Here is a 16,542-nt window from a genome sequence, read left to right as displayed (position 1 = left end):
TAGAGAATTAAAAATAGACAGAGGCATAACACTAACAGACGCTCCTAAATCTAGCATGGCATTGTCAAACTTACTATTCCCTATGATACAAGGTATGCTGAATGTACCTGGATCTTTGCATTTTTCAGGAATTTGAGGAACAGATTTACCAATCAATGCGGAGACATTTCTGCCCATGCTAATCCGTTCACTTCCTTTAAGCTTCCGCTTATTAGTGCACAGCTCCTTCAAGAATTTGGCATATCTTGGAATTTGCTTTATTGCATCCAACAGAGGTATGTTTACCTCTACCTTTCTAAACGTTTCCAAGATCTCTTTCTTTGCCTCTTCCATTTTTTTGTTGGAAACTGCTCTTGGAGGGAATGGAAGAGGGGGAATGTGCTGCTTCTGCAAATTAGAATTACCTGTGGAAGAAGATTCACCTGCACATAAATTGTTAGGTAAATTTTTGTCATCACCTTTTTCTGGAATAGAGTGAAGTTTGGCAGGTTCATTTGCAGATGAGGAAGGTGCTACGGGTTGAGGTCCTTGACATTGCTTTCCCGACCTCAATGAAATGGCACTGACATTTTTGGGATTTTGGACAGCTTGAGAAGGCAGCTTGTCAGAATTCTGGGACTGTTGTTGATTCAATTGGGTAGCCAATTGTCCCATCTGATTGGTTAAGCTCTGAATGGAGGCTCTGGTCTCTTGCTGAAACTGCATGTTCTGCATAGTCATTTGCCTCACAAGTTCTTCGAGGGAACGTTGTGGAGGGGCCTTAACTGTTGGTTGTTTCTGGGGTTGTTGCTGTTGTTGGATTGGTGGAGGAATGTATGGTCTGCTTGGGCCAGCAACATTTTGGAAGGAAGGAGCAGGCTGCTGTTGTTGCTGAGGGCTAGACCATCTGAGGTTAGGGTGATTCCTCCATCCAGGGTTGTATCTGTTGCTGGAAAGGTCATAATTGTTCTGCTGTGGTTGATTTTGCTGCTGAGGTTGAGGAGGTCTATTGTAAATATTTGCAGCATAAGCTTTAGGCTGCTCAATTGCTCCAGGTTGCTGCATGGAAGGGCAAAGGTCTGTATGGTGGTCAGCAGAGGAGCACAAACCACAAACCCTTGCGACAGGTACATATTTTTGATTCAAGGCCAGCTGGGTTACCAAGTTGACCAACGCATCCAGTTTGCCTTCAAGCTTCTTAGTTTCAGATGATGCAGATGGGTTTGTAGCTACCTCATGCACTCCTCTAATGACTATGGCATCATTTCTGGCACTAAACTGCTGGGAGTTGGAGGCCATCTTCTCAATTAAATTTCTGGCTTCAGCAGGAGTCATGTCTCCAAGGGCTCCACCACTAGCAGCATCTATCATACTTCTCTCCATATTACTGAGTCCTTCATAAAAATATTGGAGAAGAAGCTGTTCTGAAATCTGATGGTGAGGGCAACTGGCACATAGTTTCTTAAATCTCTCCCAGTACTCATACAGGCTCTCTCCACTGAGTTGTCTAATACCTGAGATATCCTTCCTGATGGCTGTGGTCCTGGAAGCAGGGAAAATTTTTTCTAAGAATACTCTCTTAAGGTCATCCCAGCTCGTGATGGACCTTGGAGCAAGGTAATACAGCCAGTCCTTTGCCACTCCCTCTAATGAATGAGGAAAAGCCTTCAGAAATATGTGATCCTCTTGGACATCTGGGGGTTTCATGGTGGAGCAGACAATATGAAATTCCTTCAAATGTTTGTGCGGGTCTTCACCTGCAAGGCCATGAAACTTTGGAAGCAAATGGATTAGTCCAGTTTTAAGAACATATGGGACATCTTCATCAGGGTATTGGATGCACAAGCTTTCATAGGTGAAATCAGGTGCAGCCATTTCCCTTAGAGTCCTCTCACGAGGTGGAGGTTGTGCCATGTTCTCAGAATGTGCAAAATCAGAATGCTCAGAATCAGAATGCTCAAAATTATAATGCTCAAGATTAGGATGTTCAAAATCACCAATAACAGAATGCACAGATTCACCAGTTATGGAATGCTCAGAATGATCAAAAGGTATAAAATGATGCCTAACTAATCTATGAAATGTCCTATCTATCTCAGGATCAAAGGGTTGTAAGTCAGATGGATTGCCTCTAGTCATACACTACATTCAGCATGCACACAACAAGTTGCCTTGTCATGTAAATAAAGGTGTAGGTTTGAACTACAGCTACCCTCAAATGATATCCAAATGACCTGAAATTTTGTGAGCAACCTTATAAAATGATGAGAAGATAGCACAAAAAATTTCAGACAAAAATTCAAAGTCTAACTATGAAAGCTAAAATTGGTAGGTTAAGAAAAATAAGTGAATAAAACTTGAAAAATAAAAAACTTTTGACAGAATCGCTTTTTTTGGACGATGGAGACCTCAGCCGGCGTAGGAAATGTTTTTCTACCCCAAATGCATATATAATAATTGCGATTCTGATAACCGGAGCAAAAGTTATGGCCGTTTGAAGTTTTGACAAACACAAAATTTGCTAGTTTTTTGGAACTTTCAAATCTGACCAAACTAAAGGCTCTAGCTATTTTTCCCACAAAATATGGATTAAAAGAAGTTACCACAAAAAAATTCAGCCAAAAATAACAACCCTAGCTACTAAAACAAAAAATCCCAATTAATTCAGCATGGGTGGTCGCTAAAATCCGTCTCTAATTGATTTCTACTACTACTCTGTTTTTGCCGCAAGCTGATTTCTACTACTACTCTGTTTTCAAGCACAATCTTCACAGCAAAACACACAAGACTGAAACAGGGGAAACGCTTAATGGGAAAACTGAAACAGAAAACACATTAAACAAAATACCAGGACACTAAACAACACTAACACACATACTAACACAATACTAACAATTAAACATAAAACACGAAAGGATTAAACACATAGCACTAGCTAGCTATTATGAACCTTTGGACACTGCTCCCCGGCAACGGCGCCAAATTTGATCGAGGCCGTACCCGAATCAAATAAACATGAAAATGCAGTAACTAGGAAGTGATCCTAGGTCGTTTCCCAACGAGCAGTGACAAGCCAAATGTTCATAATATACTTGCAGTAACAGTAACGATGGGGGGGGGGGTTTGGTTGTTTGGTAATTAAAGAGCAGACAAATAAAATGGAATACGAAACTACTAATATTAAAAACGGGTTGTTTCCTCTGATTCAGAAGCCACTCTCTTATCCTGGGTTATGGAGAATTCGTCCCTAACAGTCAACCACTTAATCCAACCCTATTTCAATTTACTAAGCGAAAATCAACTTAGGGTTTTCAATACGTGATTAGGCACCACATACACCAGTTAGCCCTTCGTCCATTAAGCATGAACGCAAGTTAGGCTCAGAGGCAATTAATCGAACACGAAGCGTGCAGTGATTAATATTCACGAAATTGGGATAACTGGTGAAGGGAAAACTGCCAGGAAACCACATTACAAACGAAACCTCAAAGAGAGTTGGGCTTCGTCCTCAAAAGGAAACAACACCAGAAAATCTAGCCTTCCATGGATTCAAACAGAGAATGCAATTGAAACATGAAGCAGAAACGTAAATGAACAGAAATGTAAACAAACAGAAATGTAAAATGGAACAGAAACGTAAATGAGAGTAGAAGAAGAAACAAGAACGAAATTGTAATTAGAAGCAGAAAACGTAAAATTGCATTACGAACTCAGAAACGTCAAAACAGAAAAACGAAAACCCTCAAAACCAAGCTCTGAATAATGAATAGCATAACAGAATAGAATGCCCTACACGAATCCCAAGGCAGCTATTTAAAAAGAGTCACTCAAAGTCACTGGGCCCTATTACAATACTCTGGCCCAAAACGAAATAAACACTGAACAACATAAAATAAAATTGCGAAATTTCCTAATTAGAAATTAACTAAGGTAAGCGCTTCTTTATTTTCCCTCTTCAAGTCCACAACCAAAATTCGGATTAAGCCCAAAGTTTCATTAATTCCTAAAATTAGATTAAAAACATCAAATTAGCTAAATGAGCCCAAATAATAAAACTGCCTAATTAATTGACAATTAAGACCAATCAATAATTAAAATGGTGCAAAAAGGGTTTAGGAAATAGAAGAAAATGATGGCACATCACTTTGTTTTCAAACTCACCCCCATGATCACTTCTAATGGATGCAATCTTAATATTTTTCTTGTTTTGTATAACTTTAGCAAGTTTTCTAAATGCTTGGAATGCATCACTTTTATGTGTAATAAATAATGTCCAAGTATATCTAGAGAAATCATCAACTATAACTAGGGCATAGTAATTTCCTCCAAAACTCATGGTTCTAGACGGACCAAATAAATCCATATGTAATAATTGTAAGGGTTGAGTGGTTGACACAACATTTTTAGGTTTGAATGAGACTCTTGTTTGTTTGCCCTTTTGACATGCATCACATAGTTTATCTTTTTCAAATTTCAATTTAGGCAAACCAACTACTAAATCTTTTGAAATTAATTTATTTAAGTGATCCATGTTTATGTGAGCAATTCTTTTATGCCATAACCATGGATCATCATCTTTGCTAAGAAAGCAATGATTGTTTTCTAGTTTTATGCTTAAGTCTATCATGTAATCATTATTAACTCTATGTCCTACATGCTTTATATTAATGTCATGCTTATGTTCTATAAGACATTTCTGAGAATCAAATGATACTAGATAGCCTTTGTCGCATAATTGACTAACGCTAAGCAGGCTGTGCTTAAGGCCTTCAACAAGTAGAACATTTTCAGTGGAGTTTGACGAATTTGTACCTATTTTACCAACTCCAAGGATTGTTCCTTTGTTGTTGTCACCATATGTTACATGCCCGCTTTTCTTTGGAGAGATATGTGTAAACTTTGATGCATCTTCAGTCATATGTTTTGAGCATCCACTATCTATGTACCACTTCTTTCTCAAAGATACCTACATAATCAAGTTTTTGACTTAGGTACCCAAACTTTATTGGGTCCTTGTATGTTAGTATAAACTGAGGATCCTTTTGGGACCCATATCATTTTAATGTTGCTGTAATTTTCTTGAAGTAGCAAGTTGATATGCCATGTCCTCTTCTTCCATAGTAAAAACAAGTAATAGAATTAGAATTACATTTTTGTGTGGAAGTAGAGAAGTTTTTATGAAACTTTTGTTGTTTTTCAGATTTATACCCTAGTCCATTCTTATTAGAAACATATCTTTGTTTACTTAATATAACATCTAAATTATTTTTACTATAAGAAAATTTTGCAAGTGAATTTTTCAACTCTTTAATTTCTTTTTCATATTTTTCACAACAACTACAAGAATCTGATATTTTCTTGTCAGAAATAGTGGAGATATTAACTTTTTCATTTGTTTTAGAAATTGAGACTTCATTTCTAAGATGATCTAATTCTTTGTTTAATTTTGAAATTTCATTTTCTAAATTTGAAATTGTTTTCTTAGAAGAAGAAACTAACTTTGCAAGTTTAATTGATTCTTTATGCAGATCAGAAAATGCATCTTGCAATTCATCAAAAGAAATAGATAAGTTATTTGAAGATGTTACCTCTTCATCACTTTCATAACTTTTAGCCATAAGGCAGAGATTTATCTCTTCATTTTTTGAATCTTCAGAAGATTTCTTATCGTTTTCATCCCATGTGATGTATGCTTTCTTCAGTTTCTTTTCACTAAGATTTTTCTTTTCAGATTTCTCCATCTTTTTCTTGAAGATGGGACAATCAACCCTCAGATGTCGAGGTTGATTGCATTCAAAGCATTTTAAAGTAGAGGATGAAGTTTCTGTCCTTCTTTTTTATTTAAAATTGGGTCGCCTCTGATTTCCTCTTACTTTAAGAAACTTGTTGAATCTTTTTACAAAAAAACTTAGATCATCATCATCATCTAGATTATTTTCCTGATCACTTTCTTCTTGGATTGAGGATGATGCTTTAAGAGCAATTCCTTTCTTTTTCTTGTCATTTTCTTCATGTTGGTGTAATCTCAATAATTCCATCTCGTGTTCCTATAACTTTCCAAATAAAGTGGCAAGGGACATGTTAGACAAATCTCTTGATTCAGTAATGGCCGTTACTTTAGGTTGCCATTCTCTACTTAAACATCTTAACACCTTGTTTATGAGATCCTCATTTTGAAATTCTTTACCTAAGGTTGCTAGATGATTTACTATATGTGTAAATCTCTTTTGCATGCTTTGAATATTTTCATTTGCATTCATTCTAAATAGTTCATATTCATGAGTTAGTGCATTTATCCTAGATCTTTTAACATCTGTAGTTCCTTCATGTGTTAATCGAAGAGTGTCCCACATTTCCTTAGCACTCTTACAATTTGAAACCCTGAAATATTCATCCATTCCCAGGGCAGGTGTTATTATGTTTTTGGCTTTTAAATTGTATTGTACTCGTTTTCTATCCTCTTCAGACCATCTATCTCTAGGTTTTTCTATAGTTATACTATCACTTGATGAACTGCCATCTATTGTAATTCTTTCTACCGTGGTGGGTATATATGGCCCTATTTCTATGGCTTCCCAAATATTTAGGTCTATTGCCTCAATAAAAATTTGCATTCGGGTTTTCCAGTAATGGTAACCCTCTTAAGGAGTTTGCTGAGGCCATCTTTTTCTTGAAGCTTCTAAACTTTATACAAGAATGAAGCTCTGATACCACTTGTTAGACAAGTGGTCTCAGATATCTTAAGAAGGGGGGGGGGTTGAATTAAGATATTCCAAACTACTTCCCCAATTAAAAATCTATTTGACTTTTTTTTAATTGAGTTATAAATTCCCTTAACAATGAACTTCTTAAATATTAATTCAAATAAAACAATTTGAATATGAATATAAAGCAATAATAAATAAAGGAGTTTAAGGGAAGAGAAAGTGCAAACTCAGATTTATACTGGTTGGGCCACACCCTTGTGCCTATGTCTAGTCCCCAAGCAACCCGCTTGAGAGTTCCACTATCTTGTAAATTCCTTTTACAAGTTCTAAACACACAAGGACAATCCTTCCTTTGTGTTTAGAATTCTTTTACAACAAGAGACCCTCGGTCTCTTAATCCCTTAGAGATAGAAGGAGAAGAAGAATGAATCTCTCTTGAAAGAGATAGATTTTACACTCTGAGCACTCAAATGATTCCTTAATGAATTGCAATTGAATTGGCCAAGGAATTCTTAAGAGGATAAATGATTTTGCTCTTTGAGAGAATAAACACTTGTTGTTCAAAAAAACTCTACTCAAATTCGTGTTGTAAATCACATATATATAGACCATTGGTGGTCATGAAAAACCTTTTGAGAAGTTGTGACTCTTAGACTTATTTTTCTGAAAGTCTTGTCTGGTAATCGATTACAGGATTTGTGTAATCGATTACAGCTTTTAAAATTTGAATTTAAAACTTTTATTAACTGCTGGTAATCGATTACCAAAATTGTGTAATCGATTACACAGTCTAAAATTTGAATTCAAATTTTTAGTAGCTGTTGTAAAGCATATTTGGCCACTGGTAATCGATTACATCCTCTGATAATCTATTACCCGAGAGTAAATCCTTTGAAAAACACTTTTTAATTTAAATTACTTGGCCAAACCTTTTGCTAATTCAATTAGGAATTCCCTTCCTAATATAGTAGTGATCTTCTTGATGTTGTGACTTGTATTCTTGAAGTATTGTGTTGAATTTAAACTTGAAAAGCCCATTTGCATTAATTGCATCATATCATCATGATCATCATCAAAACACCAAAAGCATTTGCATCTACAATGGTCTTCACCTACGAAAGGGTCAAAGTGGGTCTAAAAAGAGGCAAATCTGATCATCATGCTTTGATAAATGCCAAAAAAAAAATAGGGCAAATGAAGAGGGTGAGAATGAGGGAGAAGCCCATGCTGTGACTGCCATTCCTATACAGCCAAGTTTTCCACCAACCCAACAATGTCATTACTCAGCCAATAACAAACCTTCTCCTTACCCACTGCCCAGTTATCCACAAAGGCAATCCCTAAATCAACCACAAAGTCTGTCTACCACACTTCCAATGACGAACACCACCTTTAGCACAAACCAAAAACACCAACCAAGAAATGAATTTTGCAGCGAGAAAGCCTGTAGAATTCACCCCAATTCCAGTGTCCTATGCTGACTTGCTCCCATATCTACTTGATAATTCAATGGTAGCCATAACCCTAGCCAAGGTTCATCAACCTCCATTTCTTCGAGAATACGACTCGAACGCAACGTGTGCTTGTCACGAAGAAGCCTCGGGGCGTTCCATTGAGCATTGTAGGGCTCTGAAGTGTAAGGTGCAAGGTCTAATTGATGCGGGCTGGCTGAAATTTGAGGATAATCGCGTGTAAATTCTGACATTGACAAGAGATGCCACACATGGGGCAATTTTGAAAGCTGTTGTTAGATGTCTCTAATGACTCATCAGGATTTTCAAGTTTGTACCATTATTGTAAACCACAGTTACAATGTTAAATGAAATGGATAAGGTTGATATCTTTGTCCCTCATCCTCTCACAAACGCATCTTTGCTTATTCAACTTTCGCCGGAATGTGGGTGCAAGCCATTGGTCTGTTTGCTCAAGCGATCTGTGCTCCTGAGTGTTGACTTCCAAGACCGTTCAATCAGAGATTACTCGTCTTGCACGTTGGTGGGGGTGCCGTAAAACAACGAGTAAAGTTCGAAACAAATAAGTTTAAAAAAAAAAAGGTTCAAAAAGAAAAAGAAAAAAAAGGAGCATTTGATTGACTGTGTTTCCAGAACGTTCATGTGGCCTCATTTTATCATTCCGGAAAGTTTGTCTTTTAGAGAGAAGTGAGTTATCAAGAATAGGATGTTGGAAAAATGGCCTCAGTTACCTTAAGTAAAAGGGGGGTTGAATTAAGATACAAAGACTATTCCCCAATTAAACTTTCACTCTTTCTTTTCGGATTAACAATGCACCCTTAACATGAATTACTCAAAAGACAATTCAAAATAAATTCTTTAAAGCAAAAGATAAATAGCAATAAATAAAAGAAGTTTAAGGGAAGAGAGGAATGCAAACTTGATTTATACTGGTTCGGCCACTTCCCGTGCCTACTCCCAGTCCTCAAGCAACCCGCTTGAGATTTTCCACTCTCTTTGTAAAACTCCTTCTACAAAGTCTGAACCACACGGGGACAACCCTTCCCTTGTGTTCAAGAATCCTCTACACCAAGAGACCCACGGTCTTTTAATCCCTTTTCAGAAATAAGAAAAAGAGAAGAAGAAATCTCTCTTAAAAAAGATAGATTGTACAATGAAGATCAATCAAAATTCCTTATTGAATATACAAGTGGTTGACCAAGGAATCTTTTTGAGAGGATAAGACATTTCAGTTCAGAAAAACTCTTAATCTTTTGAGAGGATAAAACTTTTTGGGAAATGAAAACTCTCTTTAAATTCGTGTTTCCAAGTCACACATAAATAGACCTTTGATGGCCATTCATAAACCATTTGAATAGATGTGACTCTTGGAAATTATATTTTGAAAATTCCCTCTGGTAATCAATTACAAGACTTGTGTAATCGATTACAAGTTTTAAAAATTTGAATTAAAACGTTCAATAAACTCTGGTAATCAATTACCATCCATGTGTAATCAATTACACGTTATAAATTTTGAATTCAAATTTCTAGTGACTGTTATAAACATTTTCAGCTACTGGTAATCGATTACCAGAGAACAAATCTCAATTTGAAATGATAGAATTCTTTGGTCAAACCTTTTGTTTTTTTCAATTTGGAAACTTCTTCCTAAAGATTCTAGAGATCAACTTGATCATATATCTTGATTTTCTTGGATTCTTGTCTTGAATAAAACTTAGAAACACTTGATCCTTTAGCATCATCAAGACATCAAAACATCTTGCTTCTACATAGGAATCATTTGACTTAATCCATCAACTGAAAAATCCTTCAACTATTTCTCGTCCTTGGAAAATTCTTTTTGCAAGAATCAACTGCATCTTTCATTCTTCCTCACTATGAGGTTGTGAAAACAAGACAACAATTGGTACCTCTAAGCCCTACACTGGGGCAATAAAAGGCACCATGCATAAACCTCAAACAAACCTAGGGGCAGATTAGAAGTTCTCACCCAATAGGTTCCTTGCTACAAGGTCATGACGAAAGACAACGATTGTACCTCAAAGCCTTACACTGGGGCAATGAAAGGCACCATGCAAAAATCTCAAGCGAACCTAGGGGCAGATTAGAAGTTCTCACCCAATAGGTTCCCAGCTACAAGGTCATGACGAAAGATAACAATTGGTACCTCAAAGCCTTACACTAGGGCAATGAGGGGCATCGTGCATGAGCCTCAAGTGAACATAGGGGCAGATCAAAAGTTCTCACCCGTCGATATTTTTAAACAAGAAAAAAAAAGGGGGGGGGAGACAAACCCTGGAATTTTAATAGATTGATTAAAAGTCAAACGACTCCATTGTCATCACTCCAAAATGGTCAAGTGACTAAATCAAACAGAACATACACTCTGAGGGAGTTCCCGGAGAGATTTGCAAAAGATAGGATAAGGTTGCATGAATTATCACCTTTTTCAAAAGGACAGTCAATCTGTGTTTTCCAAAAAAATTAAATCAAAATCAAAATCACAAAATAGGGAAAGAATGTCATGAACATTGTACAAACTTTCCATTGCATTGCATTGTTTCATATGAGGTCAGCATTACCAAATTTCACGACAAAGGTTACATGCGTTTGCATCCCTACAAATCATGTTAACTGCATAGATTTCCTACATCTCGTGTCCAATCTTTTTGGATGACCGGCCCTCTCGATGAGTCGATCTCTTGCTTTCTCATAAAGGTGGACCCTTGGCTACTAGTACCTATCACCTTTAGAGGACTATATGTCCTCGCCATCAGAGGATTGCACGCCCTCGCCTTTAGAAGGCTACGTGTCCTCATTTTCAGTGTGCTCCATATCCACACCTTAAGAGAATATAAGGTCCTTTGCCCTTAGATGCTTCACCGAGACTTGCACTCCCGGTTAAGGGGCTAGTAGTTTTCTTTTATAAGTTCCTGGGCCACCCCCGGATATTGGTGGGCGACCAACTGTGTGAGCACATCTAGAGAGGGAGGCTATCACGTATCTACTATGCATACCGGGGCAAGATTTCACCCGTGCCGCTGCAAAAAGACGAGTGCGGATCATGCACACCAACATGACCACTCTTACATGGATATGGATGACGTTGCTATTTAGCAGCATTCTGCCCAGCGACCACAATGCCAATCTCCCCCTACAGATGTATCAGTTGGTCTGTGCCGTCATGACATAGGTAAGTATGCACATGGCTCAATTGATTTCTGATGTCATCTATTGTTTGCAGGGATCGTGCTCACAAGACGCCCAATGGACCCGAAGAAGTCCAACAGGGCCCTGGGGTTTCCAGCTCTGGTTACGGGCCTCTGTCAGTCCTACAGGGTGCCCGTCCCCCCAGGGAGGTCATGCCATCGTGACATAGGTAAGTATGCACGTGACTCAATTGATTTCTGATGTCATCTATTGTTTGCAGGGATCACGCACACAAGACACCCAGTGGACCCGAAGAAGTCCAACAGGGCCCTAAGGTTTCCAGCTCTGGTTACGAGCCTCTGTCAGTCCTACAGGGTGCCTATTCCCCCAGCAAGGTCATGCCATCGTGACATAGGTAAGTATACATATGGTTCAACTGATTTCTGATACCATCTATTGTTTGTAGGAATCGCACCCACAAAGACACCCAGTGGACCCGGAGAAGTCCAACAGGGCCCTGGGGTTTCCAGCTCTGGTTACGGGCCTCTGTAGTCCTACAGGGTGCCTGTTCCCCCCGGCAAGGTCTCGTCATCATGACATAGGTAAGTATGCACGTTGCTCAACTGATTTCTGATTTCATCTATTGTTTGCAGGGATCGCCCCCGCAAGACACCCAGTGGACCCGAAGAGGTCCAACAGGGTCTTGGAGTTGCCAAGCTCTAATTACGGGCCTCTGTCAGTTCTACGGGGTGCCTGTCGCCCCCAGCAAGGTCATCAGGCCCCCTACTAATCGAGCTTTCATCAAGAAGTACTGCGTCCCCAGGCAGGCGCAGGGCGAAACACCACAGCAGCCTGGGGATGGCCGACAGCGGGCAACAGACGCACCGCCATCACCTCTAGAGTTCACCTCAGCTCATCCACAAAAAGGTTAGAGCATTGCTTATGACGCATGGCTGAACAATAGGCGACCAAGTCCAAAGCAAAAGGTAAGCAAAGTACTAGGTCCGAGACCTACAAGCCATCACGCGTCCAGCTCAAGACGTTAAAGAAGCGCTACTAGGAGGCAACCTAGTACCTTTTAAATCTCTGCTTGTTATTTGATCACTTTTGTTTCTCAAGTCATAGTAGGACACACCTAGTTGCTCATGATCCTTGGAATTTAAATAAAACAAGCACAAGCTCGGAAGGTAGTCATACCTCACAATATATATATATATATATATATATATATATATATATATATATATATATATATATATATATATATATATATATATATATATATATATGTATGTATGTATGTTTAGGTAGAAAGATACCTTGGATATGCATGTATGTAGCAAAAATACTTCACAAAATATATATATGTATGTTTAGGTAGCAAGATACCTTGGATATGCATGTATATAGCAAAAATATCTCACAAAACATGTATATGTATGTTTAGGTAGCAAGATACCTTGGACACGCATGTATATAGCAGAATACCTCACAAAAATATACGTATGTTTAGGTAGCAAAATACCTCATGAAAAAAAAAGAGCGAGCAAGAAAAGAAAAAGAAGGAAGAAAAAAATAGAAAAAAAAGAAAAAAAAAGAATAAAAAAAATTAAAAGTTGTCTAGCTAAAAAACAACATGCTTGTGAAAAGAGATAATTTCCAACTTTTCTTTGAAAGATTTTACTGATCTTAACCAGTTTTTGAAAAAATGTGTATACACTTGAAGAGTGAATGTTTTCCAAACGCCCAAAATGGACTCGGATGAATGTATGGTTTGATAAAAGAACATATTTTGGAAAATGAATCCTGAGCCCTAGTGTCACATGACCATAAAAACTTGATGCTTGAGTGTCCACATGGGTGCATGCATGACCAGTTTTGCATAAAATTTCCTAATCATCATTGTTGCATGTGTATCATTGAAATAATGTAGGACATCCCCTTTATCCCCGAACCGCTGGCCAAACCCTGACATATATCATGACCGGCACCATTCTACAAGCCTTGAGCCAAAATCCCAACTTATCATAAACCTTGACCCAGGGTGAGAATGCCAATCCTTGCCCTCGGAAAACAACAAAAAAAAAAAGAAAAGAAAAATTCCCAATCAAAGAGTGGGAGAAAGCAAAAAAAGGAAAGAAAGTTCCCAATCAAAGATCGGAAGAAAACAGAAGAAATATGCAAAAAGGTCTTTGGACCAGACAATATCTGAACAATACAAAATTGTCACCAAGTAAACAAGAAAAAAGAAAGGAAACCATGACCTGAAGTGGTCCTCTCCCTTTGATTGCCAACCAAAATCCTGTGCGCTAGAGACTTTCTCGCCCCGCATTAAACAAAAACAGAAAAGGAAAAGGCAAAAACACTCAAAGCCAAATTCCCCACCTAAAAACCATTCCCAAAATAAGTCCTATTTATCCATGATCACACATGTAATCTTTGATTTGATAGGAAATGATTTGCAAAATCAAGTCATGACATATCTATGGTTCGGAATTAGGATAAAACACTTACCTGTGTGAGATTGATACACTTTGAGTGATTTTCTCCTATCTTTGTTGGACCCAGTGTTTCCTCTAAATGGTCGTTTAGAAATGAAATGCTAACATCCAAAATCTCATTTATGGTTATGAGAAAGTTTCATCAGTATACTCTCCTTCCCCGATAGACACATCATTTTTCAAAAAAAAAAAAGAAGCATATGTTGCTCTGATCAGTTGGAAGTTTTGTCTCTTTACTAAAGCATGTTCGCATTTTAGTGATAAAAACACCGAGACTATTTTTAGTCTCACAGTTATCAAGAACTATGTAGGTCTGAGTTCCTCATCACATATTGAGGATACGTAGGAGCAAAAGCCCTGCTTTTGTCGACCACCCCACTTTTTGTTACCGTGACCCAAGAGTTCGGTGGCATGCGGAGCCACATGACCGTGGGATCCCCAGATTCATGTTCTTTTTATGTTTCATCCTTTATCATTTACATGTTATTTTATTTCTATGATTGAGGAACTAACGTTTGTTTCGTTTTGATTGACTTTTGTTTTGTGCATACATGTCATTTGAATTGTTACGTTAGTGCTTACTTTATTGTTGTCAATAGTGTTTGTTGAAATTCCGGAACTGTGTAGAGTTTTTCATTTAGGAACATCGTCCTAAAAATAAAATGAACCAAAAATCATGATAAAAAGAAAGAAGCATTGTGAATAAATGTCATGTCTATGTATATAAAGAAAAGAAAAAGGTTTTTTATATATATGTAAAAGGAAAATGTGTATAGAAGAATTTTGTGTGTGTAAATAATGTGTGAAAAGAAATTCTTGTGTGTGTGAGTGACGAGTGTATATAAAGAAACTTTTGTATAAACTACGAGTGTGTGTTGGGAAAAACGAAAAAAAGAAATCTTTGAATATGAATAGGGTTTGTATATATACCATGTTGACGTAAAGAGAAACAGTTTTAATGTGTGTGTATACAGAAAAGGTTCATCATGTATAGGAATGTGGGTGTACAAAGAAAAGTTTTTCTCATAGATAGCAATGGATGTATAGTTTTTTTTGTGAACATAAAAAATGAAACAAAAAGGAAAAGAAAGAAAGACCTCGAAGGTCGGCATGTTATGGTCATAAGAAGCATAAATCATTCGTAGAGAGCAAACATATCTTTTGGAAACAAGGGATTGACGCTAAGAGTTTATTTTCCTGAATGACCGAGATAAGAATGGATGGATTCATTGAACCGATGAAAGAACATAATTTGAAAACGTTGGGTCTGTTTGTGTAAATCCCCAACCGTAGTATCACAATGCCATAAACTGGATGCTTGAGTGCCCACCTAGTTGTGGCCATGACTAATTTTGCACGTTGTTTCCAAATCATCATTGTTACGCGTGCCTTGTGGAAATGATATGGAAGTTCAACCCGAGACTGACACCTTGACACACGAATTTGTTTTGCCCCAGATATCAAGATCGGGCTCCCACGATAAAAGACCCCATTGTGACACAACCTTAGACTACTTTGAACCTTGGCCTATAAAAAAGAATCCTCATCCTTTCCCCCGAAGCAAAGGACAACGGAATCTCCTCAAGGGAGAGCAAATAACGAATGCTAAAACCCGATTTCCCAAAGAAAGAAATGGAGAGGGAGAAATGAAAAGAAAGAAAAGGAAGAAATGAAAAGAAAGAGAAGGAAAAAATGAAAAGAAAGGAAAAGAGGGATTCCTGATCAAAGATCGGAAGATAGTAAAAAGGAAGAGATCGGAGGAAAATAGAGTAATTCCCGATCAATGAAAGAAAGAGAACAAAGGATCTTCAGACCAGATAATTTTTCAGCAAGGTAAATGGCTGCCGGCAAAGGAAAACCCATTTTTAGGTGGTTCCTCCTTTGGGATTTCCATTTAAAGTCATTCTCGACTGGCGATATCCCGTCCCACTTAAACAAAGAGGAAAAGACTGAATGTTCAAAATAAAGTCCTATTGATCCGTGATCGTGCGTGTGATCTTTTGATTCGATAGGAAATCGTGTGCAAAATAAAGTCATGGTGCAGTTATGGTTTGGGATTAGGGTAAAACACTTGCCTGTGTGAGTTTTATACACTATGAGTGATTTATTCCCAGTTTCAACTTAACCTGATGTTTCCCCCGAATGTTCATTTAAAAGCTAAATGTTGACATCCTACCCTTCATTTTCGGTTACAAGGAAAATTACCCTTGGCATGGGTATATTGTTTCTCTAAGATATGGTGCTCTTGCGAATGATTTATTTTTCTTCGCAAAAAGCATGTTTCCCTTTTAGGTGGAAAAACCCGGTGGTCCATTCGGTCCTGCCAACTAATCTTTCGGAGACCCATGAATTGATTGCCTAGCACTGTTCATGTGCCCTCCACCATCGAGGCTAGAGCCCCGCAAATTGATTGCCTAGCGTTGTTCGCCTATCCTCCACCCTCAAATCTTATTCGAAGCCCCATGAATGATTGTCATTCATGCATCCTCCACCAACGAGTCTGGAGCCCCGCGAATTGATTGCCTAGCGCTGTTCGCCTATCTTCCACCCTCAAATCTTATTCGGAGCCCCATTAATTGATTGTCATTCATGCATCCTCCACCAACGAGTCTGGAGCCCCACAAATTGATTGCCTAGCGCTGTTCGCCTATCCTCCACCCTCAAATCATATTCGGAGCCCCATGAATTGATTGTCATTCATGCATCCTCCACCAACGAGTCTGGAGCCCT

General features: G+C 38.0%; 1 non-coding gene across 1 annotated transcript; it reads left to right on the top strand.

Annotated features, from left to right (window-relative positions):
- Positions 1-1,408: 1,408 nt before the first annotated feature.
- LOC114424767 lies at positions 1,409-1,515 on the top strand. The gene has a single exon (XR_003669069.1). It is a non-coding gene; the product is annotated as a small nucleolar RNA R71 (small nucleolar RNA).
- The last annotated feature ends 15,027 nt before the right edge of the window (positions 1,516-16,542 follow it).

This window comes from Glycine soja, chromosome 8 (genome assembly GCF_004193775.1).
Source record: "Glycine soja cultivar W05 chromosome 8, ASM419377v2, whole genome shotgun sequence".
NCBI classification, from domain to species: Eukaryota; Viridiplantae; Streptophyta; class Magnoliopsida; order Fabales; family Fabaceae; genus Glycine; species Glycine soja.
The sequence above is the reverse complement of the archived record's forward strand: the minus strand, read 5'-3'. Positions and strand labels throughout refer to the sequence as shown.